The sequence below is a fragment of the Microtus oregoni genome, unplaced genomic scaffold (assembly GCF_018167655.1).
Source record: "Microtus oregoni isolate MIOR12 unplaced genomic scaffold, Mior012 000041F_ref0000270, whole genome shotgun sequence".
In the NCBI taxonomy this organism is placed as follows: domain Eukaryota; kingdom Metazoa; phylum Chordata; class Mammalia; order Rodentia; family Cricetidae; genus Microtus; species Microtus oregoni.
In genome coordinates, this window is record NW_024543208.1 from 4,462,167 (window position 1) to 4,479,182 (window position 17,016).

The following is a 17,016-nucleotide window of genomic DNA, read 5'->3' on the forward strand; positions in this document are numbered from 1 at the left end:
ATCTACAGCCCCCCTTTTTTAAATAATAAGTAGAGTCATATAACGTACCCCATTTGGAGGTAGAAGATACAATTTTGTGATGTTTTATTTACCCTGTAAGCCATTTTGTGATCTTGACACAAGTTGATAGTGACATCTTTTATTTCTGTAGCTCAATTTTTCCAGGATGGGGGGAATGTAATAGAAACATGTTGTCTTTTCTATCAAAAAGTTAGCTAAGGCAAAACTCATTAAAAATAAAGTTAACCAGGTGGTGTTGGCGCACATCTTTAATACTAGCACTGCAAAGGCAGAAGCAGACATAGCTCTATGAGTTGAAGTCCAGTCTGTTGTACAAAGTGAGATCCAGAACTGCCAGAGCTGTTACACAGAGAAACCCTGTCTCAAAACAAGCCCCTCCCACAAAAAAGTTGGTTGGCACAAATTCACATTCCTCCAAGGCCAGCATTCCTTGAAATCAAAATGTATGTTGATCATAGCATCCTCCTCTGAATAGTTGCTCCTTGCTTATCAGCTGTGCTGCTTTGAATTTCCAATCATGTAAGAATAAGAAGCTAAGTTTTGACCACTCAAGAGTGAGCCACAGGACCTTTTGTGCCTCAGTGTTAGGAATAAAAACCAAACGGGACCCGCGTGTGCTTGCCTGCTTGTTTTGATATGGCTATTTACCCTCTGTAAAAGGAAAACGTTCTCCATATTGAGATGCTTTGGGTTATCTAGTAGTTTTCTTGGTACCCAAGACCCATTTTTAACACCAAGTCAACTTCCACTAATATTCTCTTTCTGTATATTTAAACTAAAATTAGAACATTTAATTTAGCATTTAAGCTAGTTGATTTTTTTTTTATTTTACAGTTGAGAAAATTCTGCTGACCTCCAAGTTAGTACAAGATTTCTGTGCTCAACTTAGAATAAATTCTTCTCATTAATTGCTGGGGTCCAGTCTGATATCAGGTTCAGGTTGGGTCCTGAGGCAGGGAAGGGGCATCAGCACCAGGAAAAATTCTGACCACCAAATGGTTTGCACTCAAGTGGCCCCAAATAGCTCAAGCCATCTTTATTTATACATAAACAGAGTTTTTTCTTACCGGGGTTACATGAACATCTTTATTATTGACTCCAATTTTGGACCTTTAAGAACTGCATCATATTTTAATGAACACATCATAATTATGAAATCTCTTCTCATTCTCCATTACACTCTCCCACCCCTACATTATCTTATTCTAGATATAGAGGTCAGCATTTTTGCAGGCTTACCTAAATAGCAAGCAGACATATCTTGCTCTTGCAGCACTTATGGCAGCTGAAAGCTACTTACGGTTACAAAGTTACAAAGTAATAGACATGGATACAGTGCCTTAATGGATAATATTTAAACTCAATTAATTCTTGAATGTCTACTTGAATAATTTTATACAGTTCCCTTTCTACAAGAGGGTCCCATGTCTCAGTCTCTCTGTAAACTGCAGACTCTGATAAGGCATTCTTTTTTCATCCACTATACCACACTTCTTCCACCAATATAAGTTCCTATACATGGTAAAGATGGATCTCTCTATCCCGTATTTTTTTATTGCATTTCCCCCATTAGATCATACTAGATCCTATCATTGGTTCTATAACTTGGTGTCCAGGGAACACTCACAACAGTTGACACTGTGTATTCTTGAGGCTTCTCCCTGTTCTATGTCTGCATGCCTTATTCTCCCTTCCAGATCTATGAGACACAGTTAATGTTCCAAGTGATGTTTCTTACATGTACCTAACTGTCTCTATTGAGTCAGAAAAGTTCTCAGGATTAGGAGTCGTAGTTAATAATTCCAGATAAGAGATTTGAGAAACATTAGTCCCCTGCTGAAACTTAAGGGAAAATAGTTGAGAAAGGGAAGAATTTCCAGGGAAAATTGCAGTTATTGTATGTATGACTGACAAAGTAAATCAAAAACCTACCCAAAGAATCACCAATATAATGAGAAAGAAAAGAACTTGCAATTTGCACAAATTTGCAAATTTCTATGCTGTCCCATAAACTACTGATCCTCAAGAAGAGTTCATTTCCATGGATGCTTTGCTCTTAGGAAACCCAATGAGGTCATATGCTGATCTGAGATCCCGCATGGCTCCCAACAATTGATAAACCAAAATAGTCACTCATTTTAAAGCATCTTACTCATAGCCGGGTGCTCATCAAACTGAAACACTTCCATACAATAAGTATCTGGACAGTCTAGAGTTTGGGGTAACATCTCACAGCTCTGGGATGTCCTCACTTCTATTCTCTTAGTAGAGTTCACATTGACCTCTATGGCTGTGCCCTATGTGATTCATTTGCCCTTCTTTCCCTGGGAGTTTTGTCACTTTTTCTAGACTTACATTAGTTGACAGCTACATAGGAAACTGTGGTGGAAAAAGGTTTACTTAGGGTGATGCTATTGGAGAATTAGTGAGACAGTTTAACACTTTTGTGATAACAGAATAATCTCTTCTTTTTATAACTTGCATTTCATTGCCTTTCAACATTTGGGCTACATTACTGAATTTCTCCTCTTGCTGTCCTGATTATAAAAGGTATCTGTTCTCAAAAAGAGAATAAAAGTCGAAGAAGGATATAAGTTTGCCAAACCAAAATTGACAAAATAAGATGCAGAGAAACATAAAGGAGTCTAGTTTGTAAGCAAGTTCTCAGAGAAAGGTCAGAGAGTGATTAAAAATAAAACCCACAGGTTAGAATCCAGAAATCTCTGTCTCTGTCATACATTGATGAGGGACTCTCTTCTGTATGCTGCGAATACCACTGGTTAATAAAGAAACTGTCTTAGGCCTGCACAGGGCAGAATAGAGGTAGGCATGGAAAACTAAACTGAATGCTGGGAGAAGACAGAGTCAGTGAGATGCCATGGAGCCACCAGAGGAGAAAGACACAAGCCGCTAGGAAATGGGTTAATTTAATATGTAAGAGCTTGCTAGAAATATGGTAGAGTCCTTGGGAAAGCAGTGTTTAAAATAATTAGTTTCTGTGATTATTTCAGGAGTCTGGGCATCTGGGAACAAACAAGCAGCCATTTTACAACAATAGACTAATAAAACTTGTATAGATTTAGTTTGTATACATTATATGAAAATTTCTCTAGGGGTTATCCCCATATGTCTTGTACAGCTTTAGCAGAGTATAAGCAAGAAAAGACATACAACAGATAAGAAGTTTATGTTAGCCCTTGACAGGCATCTCTATTACCCAAATTAAAGCTAAGTTTATACCTCATGATCACAAAATATGCTGTTACAAAATAAAAAGAAAAATTATTAAGGTCTAATTGTGCAAGCCATAATGCCTGGCAATCCAACTGTAATCCCAAAGCTTGTCAGTCTCATATGGAGCCATAGACTCTGAAGTCCTTGACGGAAGGCTCGTCACTAACTCTGATATGCTCCTTGGCATTTATCCTGGTAATATGAAGACACAACATTAACAGTGGATATTTTTGTTTTTCTGTTTTATGTTTTTAAGTGTGGATCTCAGCATTGCCACTTAACCCAGAAAGAAAGGAACACTTAAACAATTTTAATTGCCTTGACAATTTCACTTAAATCCCAGGAATAATTTTAGATGAAGATAAAGAATACCTCCAAAATAAAAATGGAAGTTTTTCTGTCTAATTCCTATATTTATAATCATAAATATGTATCATAGTCCTCCAACACTTTTCAAATAAATCTCTGCATATACTTTCAAAAAGATTCAATTGAATACTTAAATAAATGTGAAACATAAATTATTTCCAAATACCATTGGAAATTATTAACTTTACAGGAAAAACATACGGGGGTTGATTTTTTACAGCAAGGTAATCCTATGGTATTTTCTAATTGAAAAGTCTAACAAGGCAGCACCTAAATGTGTATGTGGACTTCTTTTTGACAACACAGGATATAAATCCTGCTTAGGGAATGATTGCTTGGGCTGATGCCAAGTTACCAGGTCAGTCAAATCGATGTTATGTGCTATTGCACACTTAATGTTATTTACAATGCTCTTCTCTGCTGCAGTCTGTTCTCTTTCATTCATACAGTGGAAAGTAATTTACTCAGAGTGCCAAAACCCTGATTTCTCTTCTGCTCCCACGTGTGCTGCTGTGACTGCAAGTCCTAGCTATGAAACCATGCAAAGGGGCCCATGAGAGTCTTGGGGAAAGTTAGTTCTGGGAAGGAAACCTAAAGGAAATTTCCAGGTTTGTTCCTCACACTGTGTTCTAGTGGACTCTAATGAGAGTTGCAGTTGTTCTTATTTCCTTGCTCCTTTCATTGCACTCTAAATGTGGCTCTGATCTGAAGATCATGGTATGTAGACTTTCAAAGTCTTGAGTTACTTGTGAAACTAAGGGAGTCCTGATTACTTAGCACAATGGAAATGTGCCCCATACTCTCCAGAATATCACAAAACATTGGTTGTTTTACTTATCTTACAATATTACAAAAATCCATTTGAAAAGCTATTGAAAGTTCTGGGTTTGTTTAATTACTTACAAAGCAAAGCATTAGTAGTTAACAACTCAGTCAAGAGATAGCCACTGTAAGTAGCGAATACTTAGTACAAAATTAAATAACTCCCCATAATTGAAAGCAAAACACGGTGATCAATTTTTTATTTCCAGAATTTGAGAAAGGGAATTTCGGGATTTTATCCCTAAAGAAGACCGTTCATGTTTAAAAACCATTGTAAGAAAAGATGATCATATTTTCAGTAGGCATCTTTCATATGTCTTCAATCTATCATGAAGAATACAACCGATTTCTTTGAACAGGAAGATGCGAGAAAATGAGAATCACACCACTTCAGTCTGTGGCAAGTAAGCAAGTATAAAACATGGATCTCTTTAAAGCTTCAAATGCACACAACACAGTTCTTGTTAGAGAACATATTTCTCAGTTCCAAAAGATAACACATACCTCTAATCTCAGAAGTCATGAGGTACAGCATGAAGGTTAGGAGTGCCATCCTAGCATATGCAACTGTACTGTGTGTGTGTATTGGGATGGGTGAGTGGAGGCAGAGACAAACAAAGACAGAAGACAGGCAGAAACTGACTGTCTGTGACTATTAGAACTTGAAGCATAAAAGTGGACCGAATTAATCTCCCAGGCTTACAGAAGGAGAACTAGAAAAGCACAGTGCTCCTTATGTCTGTCTCTGTCAGTAGTGGGGTTACATAAATGTTTGGTAAATAAGTGATGGTTTCGAAACAGTTGTACCATTAATACTGCCGATGTGACCACATAGGAACTTTTTGGGAACACACACGAGGCACCTTGTGGAGCCTTTGAATTCATCCAAAGAAACTGAGGTTTTAGCTGAAATATATCCCTTGCTTGACTTTATTATAGTCTGTGGCTTCTGTGACAAGGAAAAACAGGAGTGTTTTCTATCAAAGGAACACTTACCTTGATTTTGTTTATCATAGTGTACTAATATGTGTAGAAAAACTTATTACTAAGTAGAAACCACAAAGATTTGTTTAACGGCACAGTAGTGAATTGTCTGGATTTTTTCTTTGTTTTTCTGTTTATTTATTTATTTTTTATTGTTTTTTTTTTGTTTGTTTTTTTTTTTTTTTTTTTTTTTTTTACTAAGGAAAGAAAAGTTTATTTTGGCTCATGGTTTAGTGTGATACAGTCCAGAGTAGTGACGGTGGGGGACGTCATGGGCTCAGGAGCGTGAGGCAACTGGTCACATTGTGTCCCTGGTCGGGAGACAGGGGGATGACTGCTGGAGGTTCACTCGCTTGTTTCCTTTTAATTCTATCCAGGAGTCCAGATCACAGAACTCTTCTTGCTAAACAGCCCCAGAACTGACCTGAGCAGGCATTTCCCAGGTGACTCTATGTCTAGTCAAACTGGCAGCACCCATCACAGTGCCCTGTCTTTAAGGCAATAGTACACGATGAAGGGAATCCCAGACGAGGCTCCATAAAGTGAGGTGCACCTCTTTGCCTTCTGTTTTACCTGTTTCTTACCTGAGGTTATAAGAGCCTGGTGTTCAAATTTAGTGGAATCTCCAGCTTCAACTCTAACACGAGTCCCGGCTTGGAGTAAGTTCACAAAGTCTTGTCAGTTGGTGCATTTTGGCAAATGCTGAAGTTAATTTCCAGACGGACAGTGGTCTTTTACCTCTTGTTCTGGAAACCATTCCATATGTAGACCTTGGTACATATTTGTTCTATATGGCAAGTTAGTTTCCACTGCTTCTTGGTGGAAGCTGGGATCGCAGAGTTTGGGCGAGGTTAACCAGCTCTAGAAGCTGCCCTCAAGGCCAGTGTTTTCTGTTCAGCTGCCACTGGACCTAAGTAGCCTTAAAGGACTTTTGAAAATAAGCCATTGTCTTCTTCTTTCTGTTTATTTTTGAAACAGAATTATATGAGTCCTCAGATGGCCTTGAACTGGCTATGTAGCTGAATGTGACCTTGTATTTCTGATTCTCTTTGTTTCTGCCTCCTAAGTGCTAGGATTACTGGTGTGTGCCACTGTACCTGGTTTATGTGGTCGGTAGAATTATACTCATGGCTTCATACATACTAGTTATGTAGTCTACCAAGTAAATTTTATCCATTACCTTTGTTTTCATTTTCTTCCCCATGGAGCTTATTTCTATTGCCTCTACATAGATAGGCAGAAATGTTGTAAGACTGGCTGCCTACTCCCAGATTCATGTAACTTAAAGTCCTGAAATATAATGAATGAAAGATTCATACATGACCCTTGAGTTTACAGATTCTCAACTCTGTAGGTCTCTGATGCTATAGATAACCATAGATTTCAAACAAGTTCTCCATATTAGCTTAAGAGATCTATATCTGTACCACACTAGGAAATTCTGCTGCAGGAATTCTTTATTTAAGTACATATGAAAAGATGTAGCCTTTTTTTCCCCAAGAAATCTTTGCTCTTGGGTCACTGTTCCACTGATGGAAATTGGGATAATCTTGGTTAGTCCTTTTGGAACTAGTACATAGTCCATGAGCAATGACTTAGACATCCAACATCTATTGCTTTACTGTCAGTTTTTAATAAAAGATCTTTAAATGTTACAGAAGGATTTTGTTATTGTATTTCAGAAAGGATAGGGTAATGAAAAATATAGCAGGCAGGCTTTACTTTGTACTTCAACTGCAAACTTTAGAGAAATTCAAAAGAAGTTTACTATCCTTGGGACAAGGAAGCCAAGTGATTTGTGATTCCCTTAGAGCAGGACTTTCTGTGTCTCTGCGTCTTCAGTACACACTTTCACTTGTTTTACTCACTACCTACCCTGACTTTGTAAGCTCTTACTAAACTAATGTTAGCAGATTTATGGCAGTTTATTTTCTGTACTTGTCATACACCTATTTTACAGTTATCTTCTAGATTCTTCTCTCTGAGAAGATTAAGAGCCCGTGATTGTATGTATTAGGCACCAAACAAATGCTTGTCTAATGAATGTGTGGATATACACAAATATGTACATATCAAGCCCTCAAATTACAATACTTTTTCTTGGTATTAATTTTGTAAAATATTGGTTGTGAAGAGAGATTTCCCTTGAAAAGGGAATAATAAAGGATCCCTCTAGATAAGATAGATTAAATCATAGTTAATAGATCACACCTGAGATATCTTCCATCTCCTCCTCCCCCATAGCTCTTGAGACAATTTCCCTGAACCTATTTAAAATCTATTGATGTGCAGGCCCTTTGCAGGGTCTGGGAAACTAATATCTTGTGTTCTTATAAATATTAACTTTTTTACTATCAATCTTCTGGCAATAATAAAGTATAGAGTTTTCATAAGTGGCATCTGTTTGAATCTTTCAGCTGTAGAATGTGCATGGCCTATCCTTTATAATATCATAACTAAAACACTGTGTACATATAATTTGGAGCATCATTATTCTAAATATTAAACATTGCTTTTAAATTTATCTTGCATATTAATTTTTATTAAATGTTGTAGTTATTTATAGCAAATTGTGGTGACTTTAATATTTTTCTCCCTACATTATTTTTTTTTCTAAATTTCTTTTACTTTTCTGTGTGCCCTGGTGGGGATAAAACAAGTGCATAGTAACTCCTGTATCGTCTACCATTATTCATCATTGTAGTGGTCTTATCAAACAGCCTGACAATTAAAAGTATTTATCACTCCAACAGCAGTGATTTAGAGTGACTACATGACTTGGAATTGATCGCTGAAGACTAGAAAAGAAAGTTCTTAACAAGTATCCTATGAATGAAGGAATTAGAGACTTGCATGACAATGTTTACCGTATAGGAAAACCCCTTTATGGAGATTCAAGTCAGAGAGAGCTATTGTGTCATGACATGTAAAGTTTTTGAGTGGAGGACTCCTATTGCCTTTAGCTCTTTTATGCTATATTAATTAGTTTTTGTAGGTAGAAAGTCAATTGGGCTTAATCATATCCCTAAAGGCCCATGTCTTAATTAAGCTTTAATAAGAATTATGTTTCACATGAAATTTTGATGTGAAACTTTCTCATTGTAGTATTTTATTATTTTGATTACACATTTAACAAATAATTTCTGAGTTAAGAATTAGATATCTTGTCGTCCTACCTCAGCAGGGGTCTGTGTTGATGTCCATGGCCCATGTTGCCACCAAAGGCCACACGGATACCTGCAGTCTGGGTCAGGGCTGCCACACGTGGCCATGTTGCTGTCTCAAGGCCATGCTTTATCCAGCGCCATGCCAAAGTGAGTAGCCTGAGCTGCCACTCAGGGCCTTGATGAAGTCTGGGCTTGAAATGTTGCTAAGGGTCTAGGTCCATAGCCCTACAACAGCCAGAGTCTGTTGATATGCATGGCTTCAGTTACAACTGACGACTGAGCAGATACCTGGGGTCTAATCATCAACCTGAGTCCATGTTGCTGTCTGAGAACCATGCTGCCCCTGGGGTCAAGCTGATAGGAATAATCTGTGCTATCCATGATTGCTGTTACCATCTAAGGCTATGTGGATTCCTGGGTCCGGCATACTACCCAAATCCATGTTGGTGTCTGAGGGTCACACTGCCATTGGAGCCCTGCTGATCTGAATTGCCTGTGGAGCTACGTTCACATAAAGGCCAAAACTTCTGCTAAGTAGCATGTCTGACTCTGTGGTCCTACTGCAGCTGGGGTCTATATTGATGTCTGTGGCCCTTGTTGACAAAAAAGCCCACACACAGATGCCCAAGATCTAATCCCACACCTGTCGTTATGTTGGTATTCTAGGGCCATGCTGCTGCCAAAGGCATACTGATCTGAGTAGCCTTTGCTGCCACTAGGGACATGGTAATGCCCAGGCCCAATCTGGTGCTGGAGGTCATGTCTAGGTTCATGGTCCTGCTGCAACTGGGGTTCAAGATGATATCTGTGGTCCATGTTACCACAGGGGGGCATAGGAACCATGTGTGTTGAAATTTGAGGGTTGGGTTGAACCTGCACCACCCTTTGCGGATTCTGGTAGAGCTGGCCCTGCCCCCTCATTGTCCACTGCAGCAGAAGAGCTGGCTCTACCACTGGCCAGAGAGGCGTAGTCACAGCAGCCAGGATTGACCAAGTCCGCTACCACCCAGGCCCGCCTTTGAGTTGGTCCACCTGAACATCTACACTATCTATGATATGCAGAAGGGGCTGGTTCTGCAAAATCATAAACACAGAATTTTTATAACTTGGGGAAACAGAAGGATATCCAATAGGAGTTTTGGTGAGTGTCCAGTATTGATAATATACCAGAAGCCAGAGGCCTTGAACCAGACCAAGAACTCATTGAAATAAACATTTGTAAGTAAACGTGAGTAGAGAAAAGGGTATACTCCATGACACACTGCAACTCCCAGTGCCACTAAAACAAACGAGGAAGTGTTGGAGAGGTGAAAATCATGGAGGAGCAAAGTGAATCTTTTGATTGCTTTGTTTTTAATTCATACTTTTCAATTTTCTTTGGGGTTACTCTGGAGGTGAGGAGCCGATACGGAATGACTGGTAAAGGACTGAGATTGGGATGCATGAAGTGAAATTCCCAAGGAATCAGTAAAAAATATGCTAATAAAAATGAGTTAGACATCTTAGATAACAATAGTAAAATAGAAGTGTTCTGTCTAGGAGTATAAAAATTATAATCACTAAGGGAATATATCTGATGATGATACTCAAATACCATTTTATAATTCTGTTCATCTTCTGTACTTGATTAAAGCAAATCAGCCACTGTCTCCCCACTGATCTTAAATCCATGTTCTATTCTGCTCTCAGAGGGAGAATCAAAGAATGCACACACACACACACACACACACACACACACACACCATATACATTTTATGTCGTGCTATCCGAAACATAGATATAGCACAAACATTTGTATTTATTTTAAATATGGCTGTAAAAGTAAAATAATTGCCATAAAAATTATTATAGTTCACCTTGTAGAGACTGTATTATGGATATATTAAGTTATTTTTATAATTATCACCATAATTCTTGTAATTTAGGATTATTGTCAGTGATTTTTCAGTAGAGGAAGAAGAAACATCATAAGGTGGGATTAAGTATTGCTTGAGGGAGGAATACTTAAAGGTGGGGCCAGAATTTGAACCAGGTTATCTAGTTACAACATTCTCCAGCTAACTATTTTAGTTTATTTTCTATTGCTGTGAAAAGACCCATGATCAAAGCAACTTATGGAGAAAGAATTCAGTTTGCAGCTCACTATTCCAGAGAGCCCATGACCATGATGATAAGCATGGCAGCAGGCAGCCATGGTGTTGTATAAGTAGCTCAGAACTCATGTCTGATCCTCAAGCAAGAGGCAGACAGCAGGAAATCTAACTGGGAATGGTGTGGCCTTTGAAATCTTAAGGTCACTCCTGGTGATATATCTTCTGGATCAAGGACATACCTCCTAATGCTTCCGAAAAGTTCTGTCAACCTTCTAACAAGCATTCAAATATATGACCCAAGAGTGATACTACGTCTCATAAATGTTGCTATTGATTTGAGCTTGTTTTGGAATTTGAGTTAGAAAACCATCAAAACATAAGTTGGGGATTCACAGACAGAGAGTACCCTGCTGCTTATTTCCAAAGGCCAGGCTCTGTAGTGCAGCTTGACTTCTATGTTAACCACATTTTAACATATTTTTACTATGGCTCATAGTAATAAATATGTCTTCCCATGTATTTTACATACATGATGATGCAGTATCAATAACAAGTAAAGATCTAGGTCCTGTGAAATGAATTTTACATGGCTAAATCTTAATATGTCCTTTGGCTAACTGGCTTCTGTTTCCTATAGTTTCTAGTAGCAATTATTCTCTTTCCTTTTATCAACATAAATGTAACTGCAGTCGACAACTAAATCCAAAACTAAATAAAATAACACATTAATATATATGATAAAACTTTTTATTTTGAAACCGTATCACCTTATTTGGCCCAAATTTGTCTGGAACTCATGATCCTCTTGCCTTAGACACTTCCATGTTATAAGTTGTGCCACCATTATCATCACTGTTAAAACTTTTGTAACTTATTATGAAGGGATCTCAACAATTTTTTTGGAATAAAGCCCATAAAAATACCTTATTTTCTTATGATACAGATAAATAAACTTGTATAAACAAAATTGGAATATAAAATGATGCAAAAAATAAGCACTGATAAAGACATTCTGTTTATGACTTCTGTTTATTATTCAGCATGTAAAAATACACACGAATATACATATGCAGATGCATATGTAAATTAACTTTCCAGTATTAAGTATAGCCTCCAAAAATAGTTGGCAATATTTTTATTAAGTGAGAAGAGAAAACTTGGATTTTCTAAAGTGTAAGATACAGGGGCAATGAAAAATTCAGTGCAATGGAGAAGGGGAAACAAATATGAAATAAAGTAGCAGTTATACTGGGAATTAAGGCTCATCCCTTGGTACTGACAGAGCTTCTACACTAAGATGTCATGATTCAAGAAAAAAAAAAAACTAAGAGAAAATGCAAACCTGATGAGTGTATGCTGTGATCACTGAAATATTTTCTGTGTGAATCTTTTCCTGGTGCTTAAACCGAAATCCCTTATGGAATGCTTTGTAGAAAATGGGTGTAAGGACTTGTTGGCCGTCTTGGACAATAAGGGTGCCATCTAATATTCCTGAAGTCCATTTTAAGAGCACTGGAGGTTTTTTCCCTCTAATTCTGAAGATAAAATAGTAGATAAGAAATCAAAGTACAAGAGTTTGGGGATCAGCCATATTAGAGGATCCTAAATCTTTATCTTACAGAAATAACCAAGTAATATTAAAAGTAGGAATGGTGATTTTTTAAATAATAATATAGGCAGTTTTGCAAATCTCTTTTTTTCCTATATTTTCTTCTATACTGACAATGACTTCATATTGAATTTGTGTGTGTGTTTATTTTTTATTCATTCATTCATTTACTTATATATTTGAGATATTGTCCCAATGATCACAGACTGGTATTTAACACACTATGTAGCCAAGGATGTCATCGAACTTCATATTCCCTTGTTTCTACCTTCTGAGTACTGAGCTGATAGGCATGTACCACCAAGACCAGTCTATGAAATTCTGAGATTGAACCCAATTTTTCGTGTAAGCTGGGGAAATACTCTCCTAGTTGAGTTATATTGCAAACTCTGTTATTTGTTTATGTTTTTATTTTTTGATTTTTTAAATTTTATTTTTGATACTATAGTATAATTACAATGTTTCTCTCTTCCCTTTATCCCTCAATAACTTTCCATTTACCACTCACTATTCTCCTTCAAAATCCTGACTCTTTTTCATTAATTGTTATTGCATAAATCTATATGTATCTATCTATATATATATATTCCTAAATATAACTAATTCTGTCCATATACTGCTATTTGTATGTGTGTTTTCAGAGATGACCATTTGGCAAGTGCTCTTATGTAGGGAAGACCACCTATCTTGATCCCAGTTTCCCTCAGTTGTTCATAGATTTTTGTGTAGGTTTGTGGCCTTGAGGAGTTTTCCCTGTTCTCTTTTGCATGTTTGTTTGATTGGTCATGTTGATGAGACTTTATGGGGTTAGTTTCTGCCATTACTAGAAGAGACCATCTCATAACAAACCTCTTGATTCTCTGCCTCTTACCAGAGGATCTTATCCTCTATTACATGTTTCCCCAAACCTTAGTTGTAGGAGTGGTTTGGTAGTTGTATCCTGTGTTCCACAACCTGTATTTTGATTGGTAATGTTTTCTGTAACTACTCAGTGCCATGGTTATTGGAAGAGAATCTTATACCACTAATTTAGTAAATCAACATACTCCCTAACAACAATTTATAAGCATTTGTTCTTATAACCATAGAGAAGTGTAGTCTTCACCCTTCGTCAGGAAATTTCTCTTTGCAGCCGATTGGGACAACTAGGTTGCCTTGAATCACCCTGCTATTACTCAGTTGGTGCTAATATCTCTGTGTATTCTCCCTTATTCTACATGTCTCTCACATCCCCATCAGTGCTGACATTTTTTATGCCTCTCTGAAGATGGAAACTAGCTCATATTTGAGTATAATAAAGGTTTATTTATTTAGGAGTAGACGTATAGATCACAGTCCTCTGCACAAATGGAGAACAGAAACTAAATCCAGCAGCTGGAAGAGAGTGAGCAAGTGCTTTAAATCAACATTTTAGTATAAGAGGCCACACCCAAGTGGGCTGGTATCTTAAAGGCTACTTGATGAAGGAGTTTCTATAGCATCTCCCCTTTTATTTAAATAGGAGAGTTCTATACCTAATACAAAACTATATACAATAAGAACAAAATCAAGTATAGAAATTAGATTTACTGCCAGCATAATCAATATCAAAAAAGAAGCATATGATAAATGTTTTAATAATAATCCTATCCTAAGGTATCTAAGTCTTGTAATAGAATTAACTTAGCCAAGTCATAAGAGGAAAGTAACTATGACTATCTAATCTTCAACCCCATTGAAGACCTGAGAAAGGATATATTGCTTGAGTAAACAGGAAGTACAATCAGGCAACTTGCAAATGTGTAATAAATGAGAGAGACAACTGGTTACCTGGGCAGTCACCCAAAGTCTCATTTGCAATGTTAGAGCAACCAATTTTTGCTAAGACCTAGAATAACTGACAGAACATTTTCAGGGGCAAAAAATTTTGCAAAACTGTCTTACCCTGTCTCGGCAAGATTTCACAATCCCTTTTTTTGTGTCCTGCTTGTCCTGTCTAAACACCATGCATTTTGTCAGTGGTCAAGGCATGGACAGTTCCTTGCCCAAAGTCAAGTTTTGCCAAGAAGAAAACAAGCTTCAATTGGTGTTTTCAGTTCTCAACATGTCTTGGGAATAGATCGATGCTACCAGGAGCAAATGAATCTCATTGTCATGAAAAGTCTAAGTTCTTAAAACATTTTATGTCCGTACTCTGTTAGTCTTTGAAAGGTTTAAAGAATAACTATCCATCTGAAATATATTTTTGTATATCTAGAAAACCTAACACCAACATGACTACAATTTTGACTATTATAGATTACTATCTATTAGTCTACATTTCTTAATTATATATTATATTTTTAAATAAGCTTCACAAACACAATACCTTAATTAAGAGCAGAAATATACATATAACAAAATCAACTGTAACATGAGGAGTAGGCTAGTTGGGGTTTCTGTCCAGCCAATAAGTCTCAAAGAAAATCACACAGAGGTCTCCATAGGTTATAAACTGATTGGCCCATTAGCTCAGGCTTCTTATTAAGTCCTATAATGTATATTAACCCATTAGTCTTATCTACGTTAGCCACATGGCTCAGTACCTTTTTCAGTGGGGTAGGACACATCCTGCTTCTTCAGTATCTGAACAGATCAGAGGAAAAGAGTTTTCTTCTTCCCAGAATACTCCTGTTCTTATTGCCCCACCTCTACTTCCTGTCTGGTTTTCCCACCTATACTTCCTGCCTGACTACTAGCCAATCAGCGTTTATTTAAAATATAATTGACAGAATATAGAATCCTTCTCTCTATGTTTTGCTTTTATTGGTTGAATAAAGAAACTGCCTTGACCTTTTATAGGGCAGGAACTTAGGTAGGCAGGGAAGACAGAACTGAATGCTGAGAAGAAGGGCAGAGTGGCAGACACCATAAAGCTCCTGCCTGAGATTGACACTGGTTAGAATCTTTCCTAGTAAGCCATAACCTCATAGTGTTATACAGATTATTAGAAATGGTTTGAATCAAGATGTGAGAGTTAGCCAATAATAGGCTAGAGATAATAGGCCAGGGAGTACTTTAATTAATACAATTTCTGTGTTGTTATTTTGGGTGTAAGCTAGCTGGGTGGTGGGACACAGTTTATTATGTCCTACTACAATTGAACTAAAATTGTATCCATAGACCATGTTCCATACCACTGCAAATCTCTATAGCAAATCCCCCTTTAAATGTAAACAAACATTTATGAACAATCACTTAAGGAATTTGGGTGTAGTTCACTCTAAACTGCCTCTTGTTCTTTGTTGGGCAAAATATTTTCTTTTTGAGGATTCACAGAGATCTTTTTGGGCAGGGTCATGGTCCATCAGACCACATTATCCTGGAAGGAATCCACAGGTTCACATCTTCTGTTGTAAAATGAGCAGAACCTCTTTTTCAAAGTAACATATTCTTAGAGTCAAATTTTGAAGTCATATATGTGTTTATCTTAGCAGCACATGTGATGAAATGTTTCTCTGTACTTAGCTCATTCACAGTCAAAATATTCAAAGAAAACATAATAATATATGTAATCCAGACTCATTGTGTTTATTCCATCTTTATGTGGCTCATTTTTTTACACCTTTAATCTATGACTGTTTGTACTCTTTTATATTACCTTCACTCTCTCTTTAAAGACTTTACTTCTTTTTATAACACTCTATTCTCCTTTTTCTTCTCTCCCTAGGCTACATTCATTTTTTTTAGACACACTGTGTCTCATTTAGAGGTCTTTTATGTCTGAATCTGTCCTATTGTGTATCTGTGATTCTTTTCTGTCCAGGAGTACTTCTTAAAATGTTAAGCAATATGGCAAGGACTAAGGCTGCTTTGCCTTTTGACTCAGCCCAGTCCAATATAGCATACATATGTTCACCACCTCTGTGAGCCACACTGGCTACAATTTTCTGTTTTACCATAGAATGTTCAGCCTTTTACTTTCATGAGATATTGCATATGCTCATGATTCTGGTGTTCTGCTATTGTTGTTTTACATGGATGACTCTTGTGAAAGTTCTATGCAATACCCAAGCATCTACCTTAAAATACAGCCCAATTGCAAATTGCATGATGTTTCCCCCACTTTTTAATTGAAAATATTTTTGTATGAAAGATATTCTCATCTCCTCTCTACCTCTAAATCTTTCTCACCTATTGAATAGGGTGGTGGAAAGAGCTGAGTAATATTTCATTGTGTAAAGGTACCACATTTTCAAACTTTTGCTATTTGCAGATGATGTGATAGGATACATAAGTAGCCCCCAGAATTTTACCAGAGAACTGCTAAACTGATAAATACCCTCATTAATGTGGCAGAAACCATATCAACTCACAAAAATCAGTAGCCCTCTATATACAAATGATAAACGGGCTGAGAAAGAAATCAGGACACAGGAGTGGGACTGAACCAGCTACCTAGGCTGGAGTGGGCCTGAAAAAGCAGGCTCCTCAGGAGCAAGAGTTGATCTAGTTCCGTCACATTGGCAGATCAGGATTGAGACAGCGACCTGGTCCAGAACATACATGAGACAATGAACTCCACTGGAACAGGTACACGGGAGCAATTGATGAGTGAGTGAGCAAGAGTCAGAGACTGCTGAGAATTCAGACGTGAATCTGGGACCTTCAAAAGAGTAGACCTAAGCCAGAACTCCTGTGTGTCTGAGTGTGAGTCTAGGTACACGGGAGCAATTGATGAGTGAGTGAGCAAGAGTCA